The sequence below is a fragment of the Homarus americanus genome, unplaced genomic scaffold (assembly GCF_018991925.1).
Source record: "Homarus americanus isolate GMGI-L3 unplaced genomic scaffold, GMGI_Hamer_2.0 scaffold30108, whole genome shotgun sequence".
NCBI lineage: Eukaryota > Metazoa > Arthropoda > Malacostraca > Decapoda > Nephropidae > Homarus > Homarus americanus.
Genome location: NW_024748109.1, coordinates 9,621,592 through 9,646,323, shown reverse-complemented (window position 1 = coordinate 9,646,323; position 24,732 = coordinate 9,621,592). Strand labels below are relative to the sequence as shown.

Sequence of the window (24,732 nt, the reverse complement as noted above, 5' to 3'; positions counted from 1 at the left end):
GGCCTGGCTTTTTTTCCTCAGTTAGTTATATTACTCTTATACTGTATTATCATATTGCTTATTCCTCCTGTAATGTGAATCAGTGAGTCATTAGACCTGCATTATAATGCAGTTATGGAAATCCTAGTCATTGAGATTTCTAGAACATTAGTGACCTTAAATGATATAGGTATATTTTAAGAATGGGATAAGTTGCCCCATATTCAGGACAAATTGCACTACTGCATTAATTTTTTAATTTTTTATTTTTTTTTTATATACAGGGTATATATATATATATATATATATATATATATATATATATATATATATATATATATATATATATATATATATATATATATATATATATATATATATATATATATATATATATATTTAATTTATTTATTTAAAACTGGTTTTACATTTTCTGAAGAATTGGGATCTTGTTGAGTGAGAACCGGAATTGGGTTCTGTGAGAGCATTTATCTGGCTAGTACTGCATCAGGTAGACAGGTGTTAGATTTTTGCACATTGGGGATGATTTAATTTTGTGTCCTTTGGACTCTTTCTTAGTTTCTTACTTGGATGATTATGGCTGAGTCTGAAATTCTATCTGAAGAGTGAGCCACCCCCCAAGTTTTTTATTAAAAGACATTTATTTTTTGGCATAGGAGAAAGATGACATTTCTTTGTCTGGTGAAATGATTGTGAATATTTTGCAAGGTGATTTAACCATCCAGCAGATGATTCTTTAGATGTGATGAGAGAGATGTGTAAATTGTATATTACAGTAGTGGCGGGTTCAAGACTGGGATAAAAGCATTCAACTAATGTATCATTTAAAATATTCTAAAGGTTTAAATCCAGACACCCATGATAAAACTTGACTTATGTAGTAATTATGTATATGGCAGTGTAATTTTGTAAGCCATTTACTGATCATTTTGGGAAGAAGAATGATATAAATTGAATACTTTCACACTATAGTTCATGGTTTGTTTGATTTTATCAGAAATTATGTCTCAAATGAGTTTTGACTTAATGATATTTTATCCTACCTGTATGGTTAATTGCTGAACCAGGCAAAATTGGAGATTAAAAGGTAACATTCTTAGGTATTTTGGGACCAAGACTAACAAATAAATGGCTCAGTGCATGTCACAGCAAATAACTCCCTATCTTCCCTGCCTGATTACAGGATCAAACCTGTGTCACAAGGATTGAGAATTAAGTGTTACCAAACATATGAAATTAGTCTTTTTTTTTTGCGCTATGATATATATTTTTCTTCATTTTGTAACGTCTTGCTCTAAGCAAACTCTTCTTGATTGGGGTTGCCACATACTGTACTGTACAGTGGTCCCTCGATTAACGAACACAATTGGTTCCACAGAGTCGTTTGTTAACTGAATCTATTATTTCAATGGGATATTGGGTAATTGGTTCCAACTCACAGAAAAAGTACATACAAAGTATTTTATACTGGTAATAGAATTAACAAAACATTAAATATAAACTAAATACAGTACTGTACTGTACAGTATAATGTATAATAATAAATAAAAAACAATAGAATACTATATTTTAACTTACTTTGAGGTGTGTATGTCGTATTCCCGGCAGCTTTGTTTACATATCTAACAGCTGATTGTAGAGGCAGTCGATGATGACATGCCATATTCATAAGAATAATAATAATTTAAGAATGGAGGAAACTGCAGCGGGCCTATTGGCCCATATTGGGCAGTCCCATTTACACCCAACCCCTATTGCTCATGTGTCCATCCAATCTATGTTTGAAGCTAACCAGCGTATTCGAGTTAATGATGATAGTTGGTAACTTGTTCCACTCTTCCACTACTCTATTTCCAAAACAATGTTTACCTATTTTGTGCCTAAATCTAAATTTGTCTAATTTAAAACCATTGTTACGAGTTCGCTCCTGGTTGGATAGTTTGAGTACCTTGGTAATGTCCACTTTGTTCAGCCCTGACTTCCATTTATACACCTCTATCATATCACCCCTCACTCTACGTCTCTCGAGGGAGTGCAAATTAAGATGCTTTAACCTGTCTCTGTACTCAAGGTTCCTAATGCCCGGGATTAGTCTTGTCATTCTCTTCGGAATTCTTTCCAAGGATTCTATATCCATTCTGTTATACGGTGACCAGAATTGAACTGCATAATCCAAGTGAGGTCTCACAAGCACAAGATATAGTTTTAAGATGACCTCGCTAGTCTTACATTGCTTATTACATGTACTGTACTACTAAATCTTTCTCGCAGTCGGATTTTTCAATAACTTCGTTGTTCATCTGGTATCTGGTTTCCCTGTTTACATCTCCTATACTGTGTACTTTACATTTGTCCACATTGAATTTCATCTGCCATTTTTCAGACCATTCAAAAAATTTGTTTAGATATTTCTGTGGTTTTGCGGAGTCCTCGTCAAATTTAATTACACGCCCTATTTTAGTGTCATCAGCAAATTTACTATGTTGCTGTCTACGCCGATATCTATGATCCAAGTACCGAGCCTTGGGGAACTCCACTAGTGACGTTGCTCCAATGGGATTTAGTGCCGTTCATGCTCACTCACTGTTTCCTGTCCTGTAACCACGCCTTAATCCATTTTAGAATATATTTCCTTTAATGCCATGTGCCTCCACTTTTTTATTAGTCTTTTGTGGGGGACTCTGTTGAAGGCTTTGCAAAAGTTGAGATATACCACATTCTTTACAGAGTGCATTGGTTCTAATGCCTTCTTCATATTTCATAATAATTTCTGCACTGTATATTATCAATATGTGAACAAAATTTCAGAAAGACCAATAATTTTAATGTAAAAATGCAAAAATATTCAAGAGACCAACAAACTGGATGTTCACTCCACTGTAAACAAAGTTAAACTGAGAAACGTTGGTGGGTAATTCGATCAGCTGATTAGCACACAAAAACTGTTCCCTGTATTGTTGATATTATCAATATGTCAACTATATCTATATCTATCTATATATATATATATATATATATATATATATATATATATATATATATATATATATATATATATATATATATATATATATATATATATATATATATATACACACATACATATACATATATATATATACACACACACACACACACACACAGTGGTCCCTCGGTTAACGAACGGTTCGATTAACGAAATTTCGGTTAACGAATTAGCTCCCATGAGAATTTTCAGTTCGATTAACGAAATCCTTACAACAAACACGTTTTGTTGTGCGCATGAGCTGATCGGCTAGTCCGCCAATACAGTAATTGGGTCTATGTTTACATTCGTTTCCAGTGAAGTAAATATCAAGAAAGTTGATCTCTTGAATATTTCTGCATTTTTTATATTAAAATTATTGGTCATTCTGAAATTTAGTTAACATATTGATAATATCCGGTGCAGAAATTATTATGAAACACGAAGAAGGCATTAGGACCAATGCACTCTGTAAAGAATATGGTAATACGACATACACACCTCAAAGTAAGTTAAAATACAGTATATTCTATTGTTTTATATTTATTATTATACAGTATACTGTACAGTACAGTACTGTATTTACCGGTAGTTTATATTTAATATTTTGTTTATTCGATTACTGGCTTTACTTTGTAGGCACTTTTTCTGTGAGTTGGAACCAATTACCCAATATCCCATTGAAATAATAGATTCGGTTAACGAATGACTGTGAAATAAATTGTGTTCGTTAACCGAGGGACCACTGTGTGTATATATACAGTGAGTTCTGCTATAACGCGAATTTGCTCTAACGCGATTTATGAATAGAGGAACGATATTTGTATAACGCGAACGCTTGTTTGCTATAACGCGATTTTTGCTTACTATTTCTCCAATTTTGTGGTATTAACTGTGAATATGGTAAAGAAGAATATCTCCAAGAAGCGTTCTGGTGATAGAATTCCCGGTGATGATCATAAAAGAAAGGATATAACACTTGAAGAGAAGCTCGATGTTATCAACCTCAAAATCACCCTTCTCACCCATCAAGTTACATTCATATTTTTTCAAGTTAAAGTGTTACATTTACTGTATGATTTCATTATTAGATATGATTGTAACATTTATTTAGACTGTGCTATCCTTTGTGTTAGGCTAACTACTAAATTTTTTCGATTTCGAGTAATCTGCACCTAACCCTATTTTCTCCATAAGCCGTTATTTCTATTACGCAATTTTCTATAACACGATATTTTACAAGAACACAACTATCGCGTTATAGCAGAACTGACTGTATATATATATATATATATATTTTATTTTATTTTTTCCAAGTACTACAGGGGGGCCTGGGGTTACGAACGGGTTTCGTTCCTGAAGACATTCTTAAGTCAAAAATGTACGTAAGTCGGAACACATGCTGTGTCCATACCGTACCTACTGAACAATGTTTAAAATCCCACTATATCATAGCCTACAGTAAGTCCTAATATACATCTAAAATCACTTAATTTAAGAGAAAAGAAGAAATTTATACAGAAAATGAAAGTAAAAAATAAGTCATGGGGTAAATAAAATAATTTAAATTTAAAGTTTAACCTCGTTTGTATCGGCGGGCATTCAATTGGACGTTTGTAAGTCATGGACCCCCTGTATGTGTATCTAGACTTTAGTGGCTGCTTCCTTAGCCATTTATGCTTTTCTAATTTAAAGCATTAATCTGGAATTACTTAAGGGTAAATCTATTTAGAATATTGCAACATCAATACTGTACCTGTAAAATGTGGAGCAAAGTGTTCATTTGAATTATGATAAGGAGGTATTGGAGTAGCAGGATTAGTAGAAAATGGAAGTGCTATACAGTATAGATTTAATATTTTAAAGGGGATTTTCTTAGTAGTGGTAGATATTCAAAATATAAGATTTTTGTAAAGCCCATCAAGGTGGAGGAATCATTTATGGCATTCCCAACTTGACACCTGGATCATTTCAAGAGCCAGACTGTATTGTTTTCTATAGTAAGGTAATGGCTAGCAATGAGGTGTCTATAAGTATATAATAGAGTTGATTGGGGAGCAAGGTGACCTTTACTTGTAGAAGATTGAGTGGAAGTTAATAACTTTCTTGTATTTCTTTAAAGTATTCCATAAAATTAATTAAGCTTTAGAGAATATAATTTTTGCAAAGGATAACACTAGTTTTTATAGAATTATTGATAAACCAAATTATCAGGTAAATAGCTTTTGTAATGTTCAGAACTGTTTAGATGTTTTTACTGTAAAACTTGAATGTTAATTTTGTTTAAGGTATAAGAATAGTTATTACAGTATAGTGTTTCTGGGTTCTTTATAGGTCTTATGATACTTCTTTATTTCATGGTTATACTTCTACATAAAATAGTGATCATAGTTAACTGAAGTTGTTGCAGCTTTATATCATCCAAGGATTTTTTCTTCTTTTTTTTTTTTACATATTTTGCTGAAAGTTGTTTATTATCTGTGTGCTTTTTTCTTCTGAAACTGTCTTGATATCTTATAAGTTTTGTGAACAGTATATGCTTTTCTTTAATATATTTTAATACATGTATCTAATTTTAAAGGCCAATAAATTAATGATATGTAATGTTTTCTGTTCCCATTTGTAAGGATGAGATTAATTATGAAAAAATGAAAAAAAACTATTTCTTAACTGGTTTCTTAGTTTATTGGCATGAAAAAGCACACACTTTGATACAAGATCAAAATAATGAGGGGATTCAATGAATCCAGTCCATCCTGCAGCTACCAAGGTCCAAATCTTTTCATAATCTTATACAACAATGGACCTTAATAGCAAGGAAGAAATGTTAAATACCTAGTACTTTTCTTCAATACAGAGAACATCACCTGAAAATCTTATAACCTGAAGGCAAAGACTGTAAACATAGACTTAGCAGCCATATTTAATCTAGCAAAACAAATGATGTGACGGGAATGACACGTTGAAGCCAAGATGGTATTTCAATCAGGTTCATGTTCTCAGTGAATTGGACCATAAATTTGATTGAAATGGCGACCTAAGGCTTGCACTTGTATACCTCGTCACCTATGTAGATGCAGCTCTGCTCTCCCATCACACAGGGTTAGTGGAACGTTGACCTAAGTCAGAGCCAAGTTCAACATGTGACTTAATCTTTAGGGCTTTAAAGAAATTTATATTCTGAAAACATGTACTGTACAATAATTTCTTTTTCTGGGCAATAATCATGCATGTGGTTTACAATTACTCGTGTATTTATTTACATCATGGCCTATTAGTGTACAATTTACTATGCAGATTTATAATACAGTTGTTTATAAACATGTTGAACAAGGCTTTGGCCATAACCCTTAAACACCACTTCAGGCTAGCAAAGGACTTGAGCATCTAGATCTGTAAGCTGATTGGTTATTACAAAGTGAAGAAAAGATTGTGATTGATTGCTTGGCTTTTGCCATCACTCAAGTGGTGTTTCAGGTTGAAGCCTACATCGCTCCGTGGAAGCTTTGGATAGAAGGCACAGGTAATGGCTGAATGGGATGTGCTTAAGTTATATCCACAAGTTTTTTCCATTGTGGTTTTAGTTTGGATTGTTCCAAGTGGCAAATCCTGGCATATTTCACTTAATTTATGTACAAGACCAATTTGATTGGCTATGTGTTTACATGTATGGTATATATGAATACTCATATTCCCCCCCCCCAGTTAAATTATTGCTTGTTGAGCCAATTAATATGTTTTAGGGTTCACATAAAGATGAAATGTTTTTTAAAGCCATCCAAAATAATTACCTCAAAGCCTGAATATGCCACTGATAATTTGTAAAGCATTGAGATCAGGACTTTCAAACTGCCACCATCCATAAGACTCAAGTTCATTGCATCAATTGATGCTAAAAAATTCAGCCTTAGCAGTGTTGAACAAGAAACATTGTGCTCTGACCTCTATGCTCAAGTGGATACAAACAAGAAAGCTATTGAAGCACAATGGTCCAGTAATGTGCCCCAAGGAACTAAACAGAATAGAAGTAATTTTATATGATACTACATTTGACTTTTTGTAGTTATAGTTAATTTCTCAATTTTTTTGCAGCAGTTTACCAATTCTTTAATGAGGTTAGACAAGTTTTGTGAATTTACATACCTCAGTCAAAACATTTATGTCCAATATGATTCATTAAACAAAATGATTAACATAAACAAGACAGGTGAGGTTCTCTTGATTATCACAGAGACATTCAATGGCTGGTTCACAATTATTGAGAGGGGAAAGCAAGACTCTTCAGACCCTAAGTGGTGCCATTCTCGCTTCCTACCTTCCCCTTAGACCGTGCAACTCTGGGGACCCATTGATGTCTCTGACTGTGAAGCAGATATGAGGATCAGCTGAAGACAACGTAAAACCCTTTCAATTGCTTTCAGGGATAAGTTACAAGGACTATAATATCTGAAACTCTCCCTGAGAATGTGTGAGAGTTCTCTGTTGTCTTCTCCTGCCCCTCGGGTATGTGAGGGGTTAGAGGGATTAATATGGAAAGGGAGAGCCTAATCAATAATACCTGGAATTAGGTGGACTAGTATCTCATAATTACAGCTCATCTGCCTTCATTTTGATTTGGAATGGATGACGATGATGAATTGTTGTTACATTATTTAACCAACAACTTTTATTTGTATTATATACATTAACAGGCAGTCATCATAAAGTTAAATGGAGAAAGTCTCAATAATTTGAAACCCTATACCACTACTAATAATTCTGAAAAGAATGGAAAGAGTTGGCATTGTCATTGGTAGCTGCAGTTTGCTAACAATATTTTCTTTCCTTGAGTGGACAAAGAAAACAACTGTTTGAAGCAAAGTAACATAGATACAATATAATAAAGAGGGGGAAGAGGGAGCCAGTAAGATAACTTGGGAGTACATGGCACCTTATTATGTAAAGAGACAATGAAGAGACTGTCAAGAGAGGAAATACTGCTGCACTTTGTAATGTGATCTACATATTTGAGCATTAAGCAGCATTTCTTTCATAAGAATCACTTGTGTGTGGTGAACGGGAAAATGAATCTCATCCGAGATTTCACTTCAGGCTCATAATAACTGATCCTATCACATATCAAGACAAAGTACCAAAAACTGGTTTTGATGTATGATGTAACTGAAGAATCTACCAACAAGATCTGTGAATTGACCAGCAACTTTGTACCTGAATGATCCTCTGATAAAGCTGATTTTCACTTTCACAGCACAGGAAATTAGCCTTACTGAAATGCCATCATAGGTTCAAAATGACTAATCATATCACAGTGGACTACTCCAGTCTTGGATCAACTACATTGTCTCTCTAGGTTAAGCAGAGTTGTAAATAGCTGAAGAGGTTACAGCATTTTGAGGAACTACGGCCGTCTGAAATGTTTAATGGTCACTTATTCCAATATTTTTGTAATCTAGCAAGCAAATAATGCTCTAGAGGTTCTTCCTAGATAAAGTATGAAGCAAATGGTTGGGATGCCCGCCCCCTCTTATCGGTTCTGACATCACAGTCCACAAGAAGAAGAGAGTTGATTAGGAAACTTGAGACTGCATTCGGACACCTTGGGACGGGCAGCCCACTCGAGGTTCTGATCAGTGGAGCCTTCTCCAAGTAAGCCAATCACAAGCATTGTGAGGAGGAGGCCACACCTACAAAACCTGATGGGTTAAGAGTTGTTCAAAGTTCTCATGCAGCAACAAGAGAAAATAATTATCTAAGATTCTCAAACCGTCAACAATAAACAGGCTTAATGTAAAACAAACAATCAGTCAATTATGTACAGAATATATACAGGCCTTTAGAAAGAAACATATAAAAACATGACTGCATTTCTTCAATTATAATGAAGCAATGCACTTTATCAGATCTTGGAGAGGCGAACTGTCACAAATTTCATCATCCTATTTAAATTATCATAATGCTGATTAATTTGGGTAATTACTCACTTGGTATTCTATCTCTCTAAACTAGACTCATTATTCATAGGCATGATACTCATCACCTATGCACTAGTTGGGGAGATATTTGTTGCCATACATTCTGGCTGGCCTAGGTCCTGTACAGTCCATCTCCATTGTCCTTATTTCTATCTTCATCTGCCTTCTTTACTTTTCCCATTTGCTTTCTATCATTCTGTGAAGGATATTCACAGTTTTCAGTTTTTCCACTATTGGCTGAAGCTGAGTGGAGGAGGATTTGTGGATGATTTTTTTCTAATTCTCTATATTTCTCTTATCTAACATTTTTCTAATCACCTGCACACTAGTATGAGCTTGGCAAGTGATAATAACTAGTGAATAAAACTAGTTGTTTCTACTGTCTTACAGAGGGAGGTAGTCAGTTATAATTTAAGAAAACCATTGAAAATGGATAATCAACCTTAAGTGCTTTTCTTGCCCAATTCATCTCACTCACTTCCAGCAACAACTACACAATACCTCAGGGAACCAGGTTTTTTGGTTGTTAACTTTTGAGTACAGGTATATGATCAATTTCAATTGTTTTCTTCCTATGGCTTCTAAACTGCTAAATTGCCTCACCTGATCTAACAGGTCCTTGGGATGACCTAGGCTGGATATTTTCTTGTACTACATTACCTGTAGATATCATGGAACACAAGTGACCTAAATCTCATTGGTAATTTTTATTTTTAGTTTACTTCCTCTTCCTTGACTGTAAAGGAAATTTAGCACCGGGTACAGTCATCCACATATTTACTTACACCTTTATTATGTACACTGTAGATGTCTGGCGAAAGTGATGACTTAAGAAAAAGCAGCACAATTAAGAACATAATTGGACACTGAAAGAGGACACAAACTTCAAAATGTAATAAGTGAGAATGATTCACACAAAGGACAAGGCTTCATATTTTGAATGAACGATATGTTTAGACAATCCAACATCATCACTTAGGAAATATGGGCATAAACGATGCAAAGGCAAAGGGGTGAAGGTTGTGATATGAACACAAAACGTGTCTTTTTTTTATTTCATACACCTCGGTAGCTGATACCTCCTGAATTGTCTATGCAGGGTGAGTGAATGGGCAGTTAACAATGTGTACTTCATAATATCCTAGTTGGTATTTGATTCCTTATCTTTTCACTTGCTACAATGCTTCACTATCAAGCTATCTCTTCTTATATTTGCAGTAACAACAGTCTTCTACAATTCTTTTCCTTGGTTCATTCCAGTAGCCTTCACCAGATGCTTTCCACAATCCCTATGTGCCAGGCAAGTGCACACAAGATGGGCTTAGGTTAGCTTTGTTAACATAAGAACACCACAAGAATACATTTCTTGTTTTTTCAAGAGATTCCAACCACTACAGCAGCATTCCTCCAGTGAACCTTTTGTAGTAGTGAATGACAGATTTTTTTGAGTAATTAATATAAACAACACAGTACTTTAAATTTTTATATATATATGACTGATTATGTCTGGACATTATGCAAGTGTCGTACATGAGTTACGATTAAATTTTCGTAAGCAAGTTCCAATAGCACCTACATCTTGTTATCTTCTTAAGGAGTTCTTACATTACAAACTGGGGCTTAGGGTAATTCACCGATTTCCGTGATTTCAAGAAGTCTCACCTCCATTGATAGGATGATGAGACCCACTGAAATTCCAGAAGCCGATGCTTTACGATAGTAAGGACCATCCTTCCTGAGTGATAGGGCGGCACCTCTTTCAGTGGAGAGGGGATGAGGCTCTCTTGGAGGATACGTGCCAGTGACGGAAACTACACACCCGATCCAGCTACTTTTTCTTGCCTATTCTCCTTCTCTATGCAGCTTTTGTCACATCTTTTTGACTTTTCATGTTGCTTTAGTGTCTCCTTGTTCAGGCTTGACAATTTATTAACTCCCTGTATTAAACATACCACTTGCTTTTTTGCCTCCATGCTTCACTTATTTCTATGTCTTCCTTTACTTTCTTTACTATAATGCACTCTTAAGCCTTATGTAAACATTCTTTCAGATTTTGCCTTCTCACTTTTTCATCTTGGTTCAAATCTGGACATCCATCAGGAAGCAGACACTTTTCAAACCATTTTTCTTTTGGTGCCTTACATCTTCCCCTTCTGATAATTACTCATGAACATCTTCATAGTCAGGGCAGAGAGTATCAACATAGATACTCATGGAATTGTACCTTACAAAGATGCTAGAGGATTGGATTCTAATTAACTTTCCTTTTAACTTTAATCTGCGCCATTTTCACGCACAGGGGTACCAACCTCACCGAATTGGTATCTCAAACCATCCAATAAACTGTCAAAAAGAAACAACCCGAAGATTATCCAACACTTAGAACAGTGCTGGTTTATATCTTATAGTTATCAAGTTCAGGTCTGAATAAGACGGTTTGAAAACAAATTCCTTTTCAGTCCCGCATAGCATGTTGAGGAGCATATGGTCAACCTAGCGCACGCTGTATCTCACAGTTGAGGTTTACGAGCACACACACGACTGCCACCACTTTCACTACTACTTCCAATGCAAAACGCGCCAGCTGCTTATTTACGTCCTTTCCTCCCTCCTTCAATTAGGCCATTGTTCTTAGTAGTAACTAATGAATCACTAGAATAACGAATATATACATTCTTTGTAAAGCTTCAGTAGAATTTGCTTCAGGCACAAACATCACCACTTGCTTGTCGTAACGAAACAGAGTCTGATCACGGCAGCTGCATCATTCGTTGCTCATTTGTTTGTTGTTCCTCCCCGTCCGTTTGCGCGCACACATTTTAGGTTCTTCAGCTTGGTGGCTGCACAGCGGGCTTTAGATTTGGCGGTGGTGGTGGGTTGTGGAAGCAGGTGGTAGTGGTGGTCATGAGAGGGGGGACAAACCTTTAGGGAACCCCTCGGCCTTATATCACTTAATATCATCAGTGTGACATTACACATTTTATCACCACAGCAACGGTCTTCATAACATCATACCCACACTTGACTTAGTAACACAGGAGAATGTATATTGGGGAACAGTTGAACAACAATATATTATGAAATGCATTGTAAAGAGCTAATATTCGAAACTGTTATTATGCAAAGTGAACAAAAACAAATCCTAAAGTTACAATGGTATTAATAAACTGTTATGCCTTATTGCTGTTCAACCTGGGAAAGTTCTAATTCATGTAGGAGTTGGAATGACATTAGGAAGGGGGTCATTAAGAAGAAAAGTTACCAAAAAGGTTTTCAATCCTATCACCCATAGCTACCCCCATCTGCCCACAAAAATACTGCTACCGTAGAGGGTCCTGCGACACTTTGGCATCCGACAAAAGGAAGGCAGGGAGTAGTTCCAGAGAGTCGGTTATAATACTTCGAGGGCCACTGAACTACTGCGACAGAGGAGAGCAGAAAATTCGTAGAAGATATTAAGGGGTTCAAATAGGCATGGAATAAATGCTGGTGGTGCCTCGGGGCAGTTGGGGGAAGGCATATATGGGATCCACTACCTTAGAATGCTCCTAATATGGGATCTGAACTTTGGGTCATACATCAGCTTCAGGGAATTCCCGTCAGGCAAATTTTTTTTTTACCAAGTATGAACACAGGATTTTGGCTCTTATGACACCCCATGAAGCTTGTGAATTACCCGAGAACCAGAGCTGTAAGATATGGATTTTCAAGGACCGCTCTCAGATACCTTGTGGTCTTTGGAAGCGGCAGGATAAAGTTCAGACGGAAGGAGAACATGCCAGAGAGAGTATATACCTTCAATCCCCTCTCTAACGGGGACCCAGGGCAACTAGGCTCGTTGAGAGGAGACTAGAAAGGGGATTAAACAGAGGGGAAATTGGCCTCTCTGGCATGATGAGGGACCTTGGGATTATCAAACATTACAAGTTTGTCATGAGAACGCGTTAGGTAGCGGATAAACTTGAACCACTTCTTGGGAACAATGTAAAGAGATAAGCTATTATGAGACTATGACCAGACTTCATTGAAGCTTCTTTTCTTGGAAAAGCAGCCATGAAAGAACTATTCAAGGCCCACAGTGGCTCATCCTATTACATACATGGGCTCATCTCAGCAGCATTCACTATCACCACACTGATTTCATAACTGATGAGTTTATTATAAAAACAAATTTAGATATTTCATATTTAAAAGGTTATTTTCTAACTGAGGTCATTCTTCCACTATTAGATTAGGGGATATCACATGTACAGTATATCAAACGCTTCTTAGTCCATCTATGCAGCCTTCCTCTCTTGCGCTGTTTTGATTGCAATTTTTGCACTACTCTTGGGTCAAATTAGATCAGGAGAAGTTCAGAGGTGGGAATTTCTTAAGTATCACCACTGATACAAATGTATGACCTATTACTGAGTTGCTAATCGTAAAACCATGTTTTGTATTAATCGCATAAACCCTGTAACCCTAATTTGCCTGATGCCCTTGATTGTTATCTTAAAATTTAAATTCATCAACATTTATATGACCTAATTTTACTTTTCCTGAAAATTTCAGAAGCACTACTGAACTTAATCTATACAAATTTTACTATTTTTTGGTATGTTCACACTGATCTTTCTTTTAACTAATGTTTTACTATGATTATCTGTAACCTTTGACCTCCTGACCCAATATGACCTGAGTGCTTCTCAAGGCTGCCTTCTTCGCTACGAAGCTCGCAGGATGAAGATGGCGCGGCAGCTAGACCCACTTTATAATTACTTTGTGCACTTGATATTGGCACTGCTCGACTCCTTCCTGCCACCTGCAAAAAGTTTTCAGCATTAAAATTCTGTATTACACCTGAATAGAAAAAATAATTCATAGTTTCACTGTACTGATCTCTCTCTATCATCTCTATGCTGCTGCTCCTCCATGTAGGAAACTTCATATTTATGTAGTTACTACAATACCATTGAATTATAAGAAGAAACATTGAATATTTAAAACACAAGATTATAAGTAGGATCCAGATAACGATGCACTTAAAAATGGCGGTAAATATTCGTTTTTAACCCAATAGGTATTTTGGATTTTTTATCATTATCAATGGATTATTATTTTTGGGTTAGGTTAGGCGAAGTCAGGTCAATTAAAAAAAATACCAAAATACTAGAAAAATAATATATACTAATTGGGATAAAAACAAATTTCTACCAAAATGGCTAAATATGCTGCAAAAATTTAGGATAAATTCACGATAAAACAAGTTAATAACTTACTTTACGGTACGTTTTCTTAGTAAACTTATTGTCCCAGACAGGATGTTGTAGTGGATTTCTCCCCTACAAACGCTGTTTGTCGCTGCATAGCCGACCCCGCGAATTCCCCAGTGTATGCCTCGTGGTCTGGGTCAACCAGTGCCGCCATACATCACGGAGGTCAACTACTAAGCCACGCCTACCCCCCGCTATTTAAGACCTGACCTCGAGGTGATCTCTCTCTTTCTTACCTACACCAACCAGCCAGCAACACCTCCTCCTCCGCCTGCCTGGCGGTCCTCGTTCCCGCCGGCGAGCATGGCGACCCACAGGCTGGTCCTCCTCTGAGCATCCTCACCAACCAACTCTCTTCTTCTAGCTACAGCCGCAGCAAGTTACACCACCTCCTCCGCCTCTGCCTGGCGGCCCTCACTCCCGCCGGCGAGCATGGTGACCCCCGGAGGTTCACACTCACACAGGATGGAGGAGAAACAGATCACTCTCCCAGTCTTCAAGCAACATGGAAGACTGGTTTATCCACCCAGAAGCAGCTCTCATCGGCTCTACAGCTACTGTCTCTACACCGTAGGTTAGACACCCTAGAGCAGCTCTGCTACTCTAAGCAGACAGCCGCTCCTATTCCTGCCCCAAGCACCACGTCCTACCGACCCCAACACACCCGTCCTGCCTTAGGCGCCGCCCCCGGCCCAGCAGTAGCCCCTGCCGCTTCTCCTGATGCAGCCCCTGCTCCTGACGCGGCCCTTGCGCCTGAGTGCGGACCAACACACCCATCCTGCCTCAGACGCCGCCCCCGGCCCAGCAGTACCCCCTGCCACTTCTCCTGATACAGTCCCTGCTCCCGACGCGGCCCATGCGCCTGAGTGCGGACCCACACACCCCTCTTTTCTCCCTCAGGTAGCCCCCCTGCTACTGTCCTGCACCCTGCTGCTGTCGTGGACCCAGCTGCTGTCACGAGCCCTCATCCGCTTCTGCTGACGCAGCCCCTGCTCCTGACCCAGGCCCACACACCCCAGCAGGCGCATCTGACGACTCTGTACCTGCCGTGAGGGAAGCACAAGATTCTTCGCCTCCACACACCCTTTTTCTCCCTCCCTACTCCCACAGATATTGTGTATCTAGACAGTGGTCTCCTCTAGCGGCCGGCTCATCCACGCCATCGCCGTTATGTTTCACATGAGGCATGCACCACCCGTTCTGCCTCACATGTGCCATGCAACCCTGCAGACAACAAGTCTCCTACACTGCCTGGAGGGAAGGAGGGAGTATTGTAGTGGATTTCTCCCCTACAAACGCTGTTTGTCGCTGCGTAGCCGACCCCGCAAATTCCCCAGTGTATGCCTCGTGGTCTGGGTTAACCAGCGCCGCCACACATCACGGAGGTCAACTACCAAGCCACGCCTACCCCCCGCTATTTAAGACCTGACCTCGTGGTGATCTCTCTCTTTCTACCTACACCAACCAGCCAGCAACACCTCCTCCTCCGCCTGCCTGGCGGTCCTCGCTCCCGCCGGAGAGCATGGCGACCCACAAGCTGGTCCCCCTCTTTCTACCTACGCCAACCAGCCAGCAACACCTCCTCCTCCTCCGCCTGCCTGGCGGTCCTCGCTCCCGCCAGAGAGCATGGCGACCCACAAGCTGGTCCCCCTCGCTCTACCTACACCAACCAGCCAGCAACACCTCCTCCGCCTGCCTGGCGGTCCTCGCTCCCGCCGGCGAGCATGGCGACCCACAAGCTGTCCTCTGAGCACCCTCACCAGCCAGTTCTCTCTACATCACGCTTGTAACCATGCTGCCTTCCCAGCACCAAGCTGCATTGTACATCCAATACAACATGTATACAGAGAGCACATTGTGAGTTTCCTTTCTCCATCCCATCCTGAGTGTGAACCCAAACATCCCATACCCCACAATGTCTCCGTAAGAATGATTTCTTAACGAAAGATTAAATATAAAAACCAATAACCTGACTTAAATATCACTTAATATATTTACACACAGTAACTAAATGCAAGTTATGTCACCTATGTTACTTTTATGTATACAGCATGTTGAAAAAAAAAATTATTGGGAGAAAATTAAAAGCTAATTCTTTTAATGAATAATATTAAATAACAAACATTATAATAAAAAAATAAACATGGTAACAATCTATGAACCTGAATTGCACTTGTTGACACGTTATATATGGCTAATAACTAGTGTTAACTTTGTTCTGCTTAGCATTTACTGTGTATTTTATGGGGGTAAAAACAGGCTAAATCACAGCGTCACCAACAAATTCTACTCCTTGACACATGTTTCACACACACACACACATATATGCTGATAACCACAAGGAAAAAGAAAACACGAAGTTCCCAAGCGCTTTCGTGTAATTCACATCTTCAGGGGTGAGTACAAACTGAAGATGTGAATTACACGAAAGCGCTTATCAGCATATAAATATATATATATATATATATATATATATATATATATATATATATATATATATATATATATATATATATATATATATATATATACTTAGTCAAAATATAAAAGTGCCAGCAAAACTTAGTGATCATTTCAGTGGGGGATGAGGATATAGAATTCACAGCTGTACCTCCGTGTCAGGAACCAAAGAGGATTCACCATTGTTGAAAGCCGTGCTTCGATACACTGGCGAGTTGTCCAGTCTTCTCGGACTATTCTTTGACACTGGGTCATGCAACTCGTTAAGTTAGGGTGTGGTTGTTGTGTTGGCGACAGTTTCTACACCTTAAACAAATTCACGCCTAGGTGGCCTTAGGGCCGGCCATCCTCGATCTCGATGGGCAACCATTACTGCATTATCATAGTTTCTCTGAACAGGAACCCATTACATACAATTCTTGTTCATTGACCAACCGATCATGGTCTAGCCTAACCACAGCCTGATTTTGAGCCATACAGACTTAATTATGTTTGTTTTGGACATTATAACTTTAAGTATCAGAGAAAGATGAATAATTTAGTATAATTTCTTAGAATAAAAAAAAAGAAATAAAATAAAATACATATATATATATATATATATATATATATATATATATATATATATATATATATATAATATATATATATATATATATATATATATATATATATATATATATATATATATATATATATATATATATATATATATATATATATATATATATATATATATATATATATATATATATATATATATATATATATATATATATACCAAGACTATATGAATCTGCACTTCAGCTAAAATATGCATAATTATCCGGACTCTAATTATAAGTATTTAGGTAAAATGGGAGTCAATAACAGAAAACGGCAACTATCACCAATTCAGGTACAGTACAATACATTACAGAAATACAATCCTAAATGGCATCTGTTAGAAAAGAAGTCATGAAAACTAGAATAAAATCAAGGTTGAGTTGACCACTTGCTTTTTCTGAGTTGCACTTTATTTTGCAAATTCAAATTTAAGAATAATGGCTTCTTACGTGTGCATATAGGCTACTGTAGTTTACACACGTCTATGTGGTATACATGTATATTCTTGTATGGTTTAATGCGGAAATTTGTTGTTGTGTTTGTTTTTCAAAGGTGTGTAACTATGCGTACAAAGTAATGATTATATATGTATGTATTTGTGTGTATTTCCGTATCTCGCGTGAGCATATATTGCAGAATTTTTGAACGATACTAATATAATGAGTGATACGAGACAAATATAAATAACAACGCCATATCGCCAGTCGGAATGGTGTATATGGCGTAGTATTTTGATCCCACCAAGCTCTACAATGTACCAAATCAGTCTGACAGGAATAAAGATCTGAGGGAACGATGGTTCCCCTTTATGGAGCAGAATTCGTTCACGGGTCTGGTTACAAGATGGTAGCAGGGTAAAGTAGCACGTGCTTTAAAAACCTACCAGTGTGAACGGGAATAGTAAGAAGAAAAATACTCGAAATGTGTCAGTTTAACTGAGTTTTACAAATGTGAAAGGTTTATAGGAAGGGAGGGTGGTAATGTTTGTAGGCTTGGTAAGTTCGTGAGTCGGTCGTCACTGCAGAGACGGCGCTAGTGTGGCTGCGTCGCGCCGCCTGGTGCTGCCATCTGTCCGCCGCTCTTGGCAACATTCATTATTGATCCCTCAGAGCTGGGGAGTCCCCTTCAATAAATTATTTAAAACATACTTGCTTTATTTACCCAAGCATTACCCTGATGGCTTAAGCGTCACAGGTATTATGGTGTTTATCTAACCAATCGTCATATTCAGTTTGAAAAAGGTGATCTAAACAGGAATAACCGACTTAGTCGGAGAGCTGGCGGTCTCCTAAGAACAATCTGAAGCCCAGGTTTAAAAGCGTAATTACACAATGTTGAATACAAGGAAGTGAAAATACACGACACAAAACAATATCAATTAACATGGTAGCACAAGGCAAGGATACACTTTTCTTCTGATATTTGGGGAATTTCGACGCGTACGGTGGCGATGATGTTGGTGTGTGTACAATATACACCAGTACGTGGTATAAAACTCAGGAAACGAGGAAGCTATACGTGTAATAGTAAATATGAGAGTGGGACGAATGCACGACAACATCGAGGAAATCATACACAGGCATTGCGCTAAGGCGTAAACCAACAGGCTACATATTATCGAGGAGGAGGAGGAACATTTAAATCACTGAATAAATATATTTAACATGGGTGACTTCCAATGTCATCACGAATGAAGGAGATGCGAAATGTATTTGGTAAATTTGTAAGTTTGATAACCAGTAAGAGCAGCAAATAACGATGCTGCAAGGAAAGTAAGCAGCCATAATACATTGAAAACACCACTTTCGTCCTCCCAATGAAGTTAAGCAACGTTGAGTCTGGGACCTGGGAAGGGTGATTGCCTGGAAACACCAGATACTGATGGGATGAGGATCCTACTGCAATAGTATCTCATGGCTTTGTCGGCTATTCCAAGTAAAATTGACCCGATGCCATTAGGTGAACATTACAAAGAAAAAATCCACCAAAGAAATATATGAAAAGATTCCGGAAAAAAAAGTTTGGTCTTTTATAACGAGATGTAGGATGTGTAGAGTCAACCACTGTCTCCTGCATTCACTGTTTATCCCCACTGTATTTATCATATTCTCACAATTTCAGAGCAAATGTCACAATTTCCCGGAGGTTAACTGTTCTCATTCAATCCTCAAGATAACTCTCAAAGAGTTAACATTAGCAACTCGCAAGTGTGTACCTTCGTTTCAAACGAACCACGGATGACGTAATAATGATGCCACACACACTTTTGTTGGCATCACGATGACGTCGACCCTCGCCGAACATCACGATGACACGAATTCAGGATGACGTCACGCGAACCCCCGCCTGAACTCACCCGACCCTTCGATGACGTCACACATCAAACACCATGTAACATTTTGTACTCCAGATGATACTAAATAATTTCCTTGATATGAAGTGACAGCGCATGCAGAACGTACTGTACATAATGAAATACTTTTTCACGCAGAAGGTGAAATGTCTATGGCGCGGTCTACCAGTTTAAGCTGTGGAATCAAGAACATTACTGGGCTTCAAAATAGCCCTTGACAAAATTATCAAGAACAATGGAGGGATCCTACACAGGACCACTGGCCTCCTTCCCTTGGTATGGCTACCTCTAGAGGATGACCATAAGGTAAATAAGTATTTATCACGGGCAAGGGGAACTGGCGTGGACAGCAGTGTTGTAGACAAAAGTCGCTATGCTCAGCCATGTCAATATTATTTTTATTGTTCACTTTGTATTTGTATTTGTTTCAATTTCAGTTTTAACCTTACTTAACCCTACCCAAAAACCCAAGGAAAGGGCTGTGAGGTAGGCCTTGGGAATTATGTGAGGAAGGCTAGGGTGATCAACTGAATTTTAGGCACCTCAGAGGTTCAATTGAACTTTTTGGCATCCCAGGGCTCAACTGAGAGATTTAGGCACCCTAGGGTAATCAACTGAACTTTAGGACCCCCAGGGGATCTACTGAACTATAGACACCCTAGGAGATGAGCTGAACTTTAGGCACCCCGTGGGTGACCAACTTAACTCTAGCCACAGTGTGGAATCATCTGAACTTTAGGCAACCCAGGGGTTATCACCTAAACTTTAGGCACCCTGGGGGGGGGGCGGGGGGTTATCACCTGAACTTTAGACATTCCGAGGGTGATCACCTGACGTTTAGGCACCCCGGGGGTGGTCATCTGAATTTTAGGCACCCCGGGGGTGATTACCTGAACTTTAAGCACCCTTGAGTAATCCACTGTACTTTAGGCACCCCAGAGGTTCAACTCAAATTTTGGCACCATAGGGAAATCAACTAGACTTAGTCATCCTGGAGATCAACTGAACTTTAGGCACCCGGGGATTAACAACTTCATGCACCTCGAGGGGTGTTGAACTGAAATTTCGGCACCCCGTTGATAAAACTGAACTTCAGGTTACCAAGAGTGTGCAACAGAAGTTTAGGCATCTTAAGGTGATTAACTGACCTTCATGCACCCTAAGGGGATCAACTGAACTTCAGTCACCCCGGAGTATCAACTGAACTTTAGGCACCCCGGATTATCAATTAAACTTTAGGCACCCTGTGGGGAGCAAATGAACTTCAGGCATTAGGGGATCAACTGAATTTTAGGCACCCCGGTGGATCAATTGGCGTTGATGAACTTTAGGCACCTAAACGAGCTGGTTGCTACTGCCTCGAACATAAGATTTAAGAGGATTATACTGTAGTTCTTTATGGCAATGTCAGAAAATTGGGATGGATGAATGAAATTAAAAATTGGGACCCAAGAGATACAAAACCTTGAGGGATCGGTAAAAACAGCCCGGGAACGTTTAGAGTGGAGGACTGTGATCGCCAACCCTCAGATATGATTGATGGCAATGTCTTTCACTGCACAACTATTCACCGTAGTTGAATAAAAATTATCATGCTGCACAAGGTAGCAGGACTGTGTCTTCTTGCCCAGTCTCTGAAATAAACAAATCGTGACGTCATGTGAAACATTCCTTTATGGTGCCGTAGACTCTCTCGGTGGACCAAACCTACATTTGAATTACAGAAGCTTCATAATTTAAATTTTTATTCTAATGGGTGTCTGTAAATAAGGTTAGTCCCAATGAGCTTCTGTAATTTAGTCGCATGTTGACTCACTTTTGCGAAACGGATTAAAATGTCAAATTAAATGCATTGATTGAGGTCAAACTAGCGTCTGAATTATAACGAAACTGAACCTTCATAAGATACACTGAAATTATGCTGTAAGTAGATACGACACGGTGAAACGCCTACTGGCGTGGAGGGGGGATCTAACGTACGATGCTTTGAGAATTGGGAGAGCCCAAATGAGGAAACATATATTAATAATACGCAGAAAAACAAACGTGAGAGGAAACAATATTTACCAAGAAATAAAACGTTTTTATCCAAACAGACGGTGAAATCCTAGATCTAGTCCGAGCGTCAATAATGATCCAGTGGCTCACAAGTCTCTTTCAATTTGTGTTACGGGGATACTACTCTTCATTGTAAACCATTGCGTGTATTGTGATCAGAGGAACTGGCGTGGACAAGAGTTTTGCCATGGTCAGGAGTATTGTTGTAGGCAAAAGTTGCTATGCTCGTAGTGGTGTGGGTTATCTTTGTTTTATGTTGTCATGGTTTGTGGTGGCGGTATTGTCATGATATGTAGAGGATTATATTGCTATGGTCTTAAGTGTTGCGTTGTCATAATATGTAGTGTAGTGTGGCTTGTAGTGGTGTGAATATGATGGTTACTGTGGTATGTTGCCAAAGTCTGTAGTCGTGTTAGTCGCCATGGATTTAAATGTTGTACTGCAGTGATGTGTTACTTTGGTCTCAAGTCGTGTGTCGGCAGGATTTCTTGTAATATGTTGTCAAGGTGTAATGTGGTGTGTATTGCCCTGGTCTGTAATGTTGTGTTGTCCTGATTATTTGTGGTGTGTGTGTGTTGCCATGGTCTGCTATGTTGTGTTCCCATGATTTGTATTATTCGGTATTACATTTTATGAGCTGCCATGAATAACAGAGTTTGCCATGGTCTGTTTCGATGGTCAGAAGCTGTGTGTATTTTCAAGGTTAGTAATGGTGTAGTTGCCATGGTCGATAATTTCGTCTGTTGTCATGTCCAGCAATAGTGTGTACTTCAATGGTCATAAATGGTCTGGTGTGTATTATTATTAAGAGTGTCGGTTTATTGTCATAATTGACACTTACAAACGTACTGCGCAAGTGAGTGTGTGTGTGTGTGTCAAAAGTGAGTCATCTGCCGTGGTCCTCTCATCATAGGTAACCTGCATCCGAATCTTATGCATTGTAACAAATATTATGTTTCAGCAAATGTCATATTATTCCAAAATTTCATACTTTTAGTGAATCCATAAGTGGATGGAATAAAAATGAATATCAATCGTAACTAAACGGGCAGTACGTGTAACAAGCTACACAGACAACCCACCATCATCTACTAGAGCTCAAGGGTCACCATGCAGCTCATTATCGCCTATCACTTAACTTTTTATTTTCTCAGTTGGAGAGGTTTGGGCAGTTTTCAGGAGCTGGGGCAGTTCTGGGGATCCGACAACGTTCCAGGCACAACCGAAGGTTTCCGAGAATTGTAATATGCACTTTCGTCAAATTTTCGTATCGCATCATTAGAATATATATATATATATATATATATATATATATATATATATATATATATATATATATATATATATATATATATATATATATATATATATATATATATATATATATATATATATATATATATATATATATATATATATATATATATATATATATATATATATATATATATATATATATATATATATATATATATACAGTATTGCATTTGTGACTACTGTCGACTTTTAATCTCTAGTATGAAATTGTGAAAACGTACGTTTGTGCGCGCTCTTACGTGTACGTATGTTACCTCAAAACCTGTATGATTTGCTCTGTGTTGGTGGGTTTGTCCTGTAGATACTCACGGGAACAACAGAATATCTGGTTTGCAAACTGGGGTTCCGGGTATAGTAGTGGAGTTTGTGGTCGGTAGCGCTTAACCCTGCCAGAGTGAAGTCCAAGCAAGTAAAGGAAACTCCATAATCTGGCGAGTGAGGTGCTTGGAGGTCAGTGTAAGGGCTGTAACGAGCAGGATGGTTGTCCGCCGCTCGTTTGCTTGTTCCCTGCCCCACTAGGGAGGGAGGGGGTAGACGGAGGAAGGTCGCTGCTGCCTCGTTGCGCACCAGACACTATCCAGCCTTGACCACAGCTGCACTTCCCTCGTGATCCGACTCCAACTCTGGTTGAGTACTCATCTGAGGATCTGAGGTTCCTGGGGCTCGTGGGCTGATTCCCCATCATTCACTATTCGGCTGTCAACTCCGGACACCTACTCCAGCTAATACCGCGGCTGTCATGTCAGCGCCACTTTCTCCACGCCCTATCCACCATCCGTGCCCTGGCGTCTCTCCTGTATGGCAAGACATCGCCCGCCGGCGCCAAGTGAGGAAGCTGCCCTGGACCTTCCCCCTGAGAGCTGACCACTGCTGTACCAGAACATTCCACCGGGTTGGTTAGGGGTATTCATCTGCAGCCGTAGGAAATACCTGTAATTTGTTGTATTGATTATTTTGTTTCAAGTAATTGTTTGACTCCAGTGCTGTTTATTTAATATTTGAGTGAGTGGTGTCAGAGTTAAATTATTGTGATTATTTTCGTAGTAAAGTGATGTCATCTCTAACGGTTGTTTGTTACCCCTTGGAAAGCTATGGTTCTTAACTTTCCCTTTTATAAGATCTTGATTAGGCTGGCAAGGGATTTATATCCTACAGGCCAAGCCTTTACAAGTGGCGACTTTGCCAGGATAGTCTCTAACCTTGGTTTCTGAGGGTTAACATTCGTTACCTGTGTTTGTTGTAAGTCGCTGTGTGCGCCACTTGCTGTCTGAGGCCCGGAAGTAAGTGTTGTTTGGTGCTCCTCCCTTCCTTCTGTTGTGCTAATTTTGTTGCTGTCCCTCGTGTTAGGGAAAGCAATTAGTGTTGGCTGGGGTGCACTGTGGATGCTGCCAAAGCATTTTGTTGTTGATTCACCTGGTGCGGTTCTTTTCCCTGAGGTGATTTAACTGGACTGCATGCGAAACAAGGTTTCCTCCAGCTGGATCGAATCATTTAATGGTTTGATTGAGCCACTAAGTAGTTACTTTTGGCTAGTTGCTGGGTAAGTTGTTTAATTTGTCACTTTGGCTCTTGGCCTTTTGTATCATTATGTCTAGTTTTGAGGAGTTGAAAGATCAACCGGTGGCCCTGGGTCTGACAGGTACGGAGGTTGGTCAGTATGTGATCTCCCAACAGGAGAGAGAGAGAGAGAGAGAGAGAATTAGCTAA

General features: G+C 38.8%; 1 protein-coding gene across 1 annotated transcript in view; it reads right to left on the bottom strand.

Moving 5' to 3' along the window:
• Positions 1 to 5,408: 5,408 nt before the first annotated feature.
• Positions 5,409 to 24,732, bottom strand: part of LOC121880119 (potassium voltage-gated channel protein Shaker-like) — a 130,248-nt gene continuing 110,924 nt past the window's right edge. Inside the window, 1 exon segment of the mRNA XM_042387176.1 lies at positions 5,409 to 13,780. The gene's annotated coding sequence lies outside the window, so the exon portion shown is untranslated.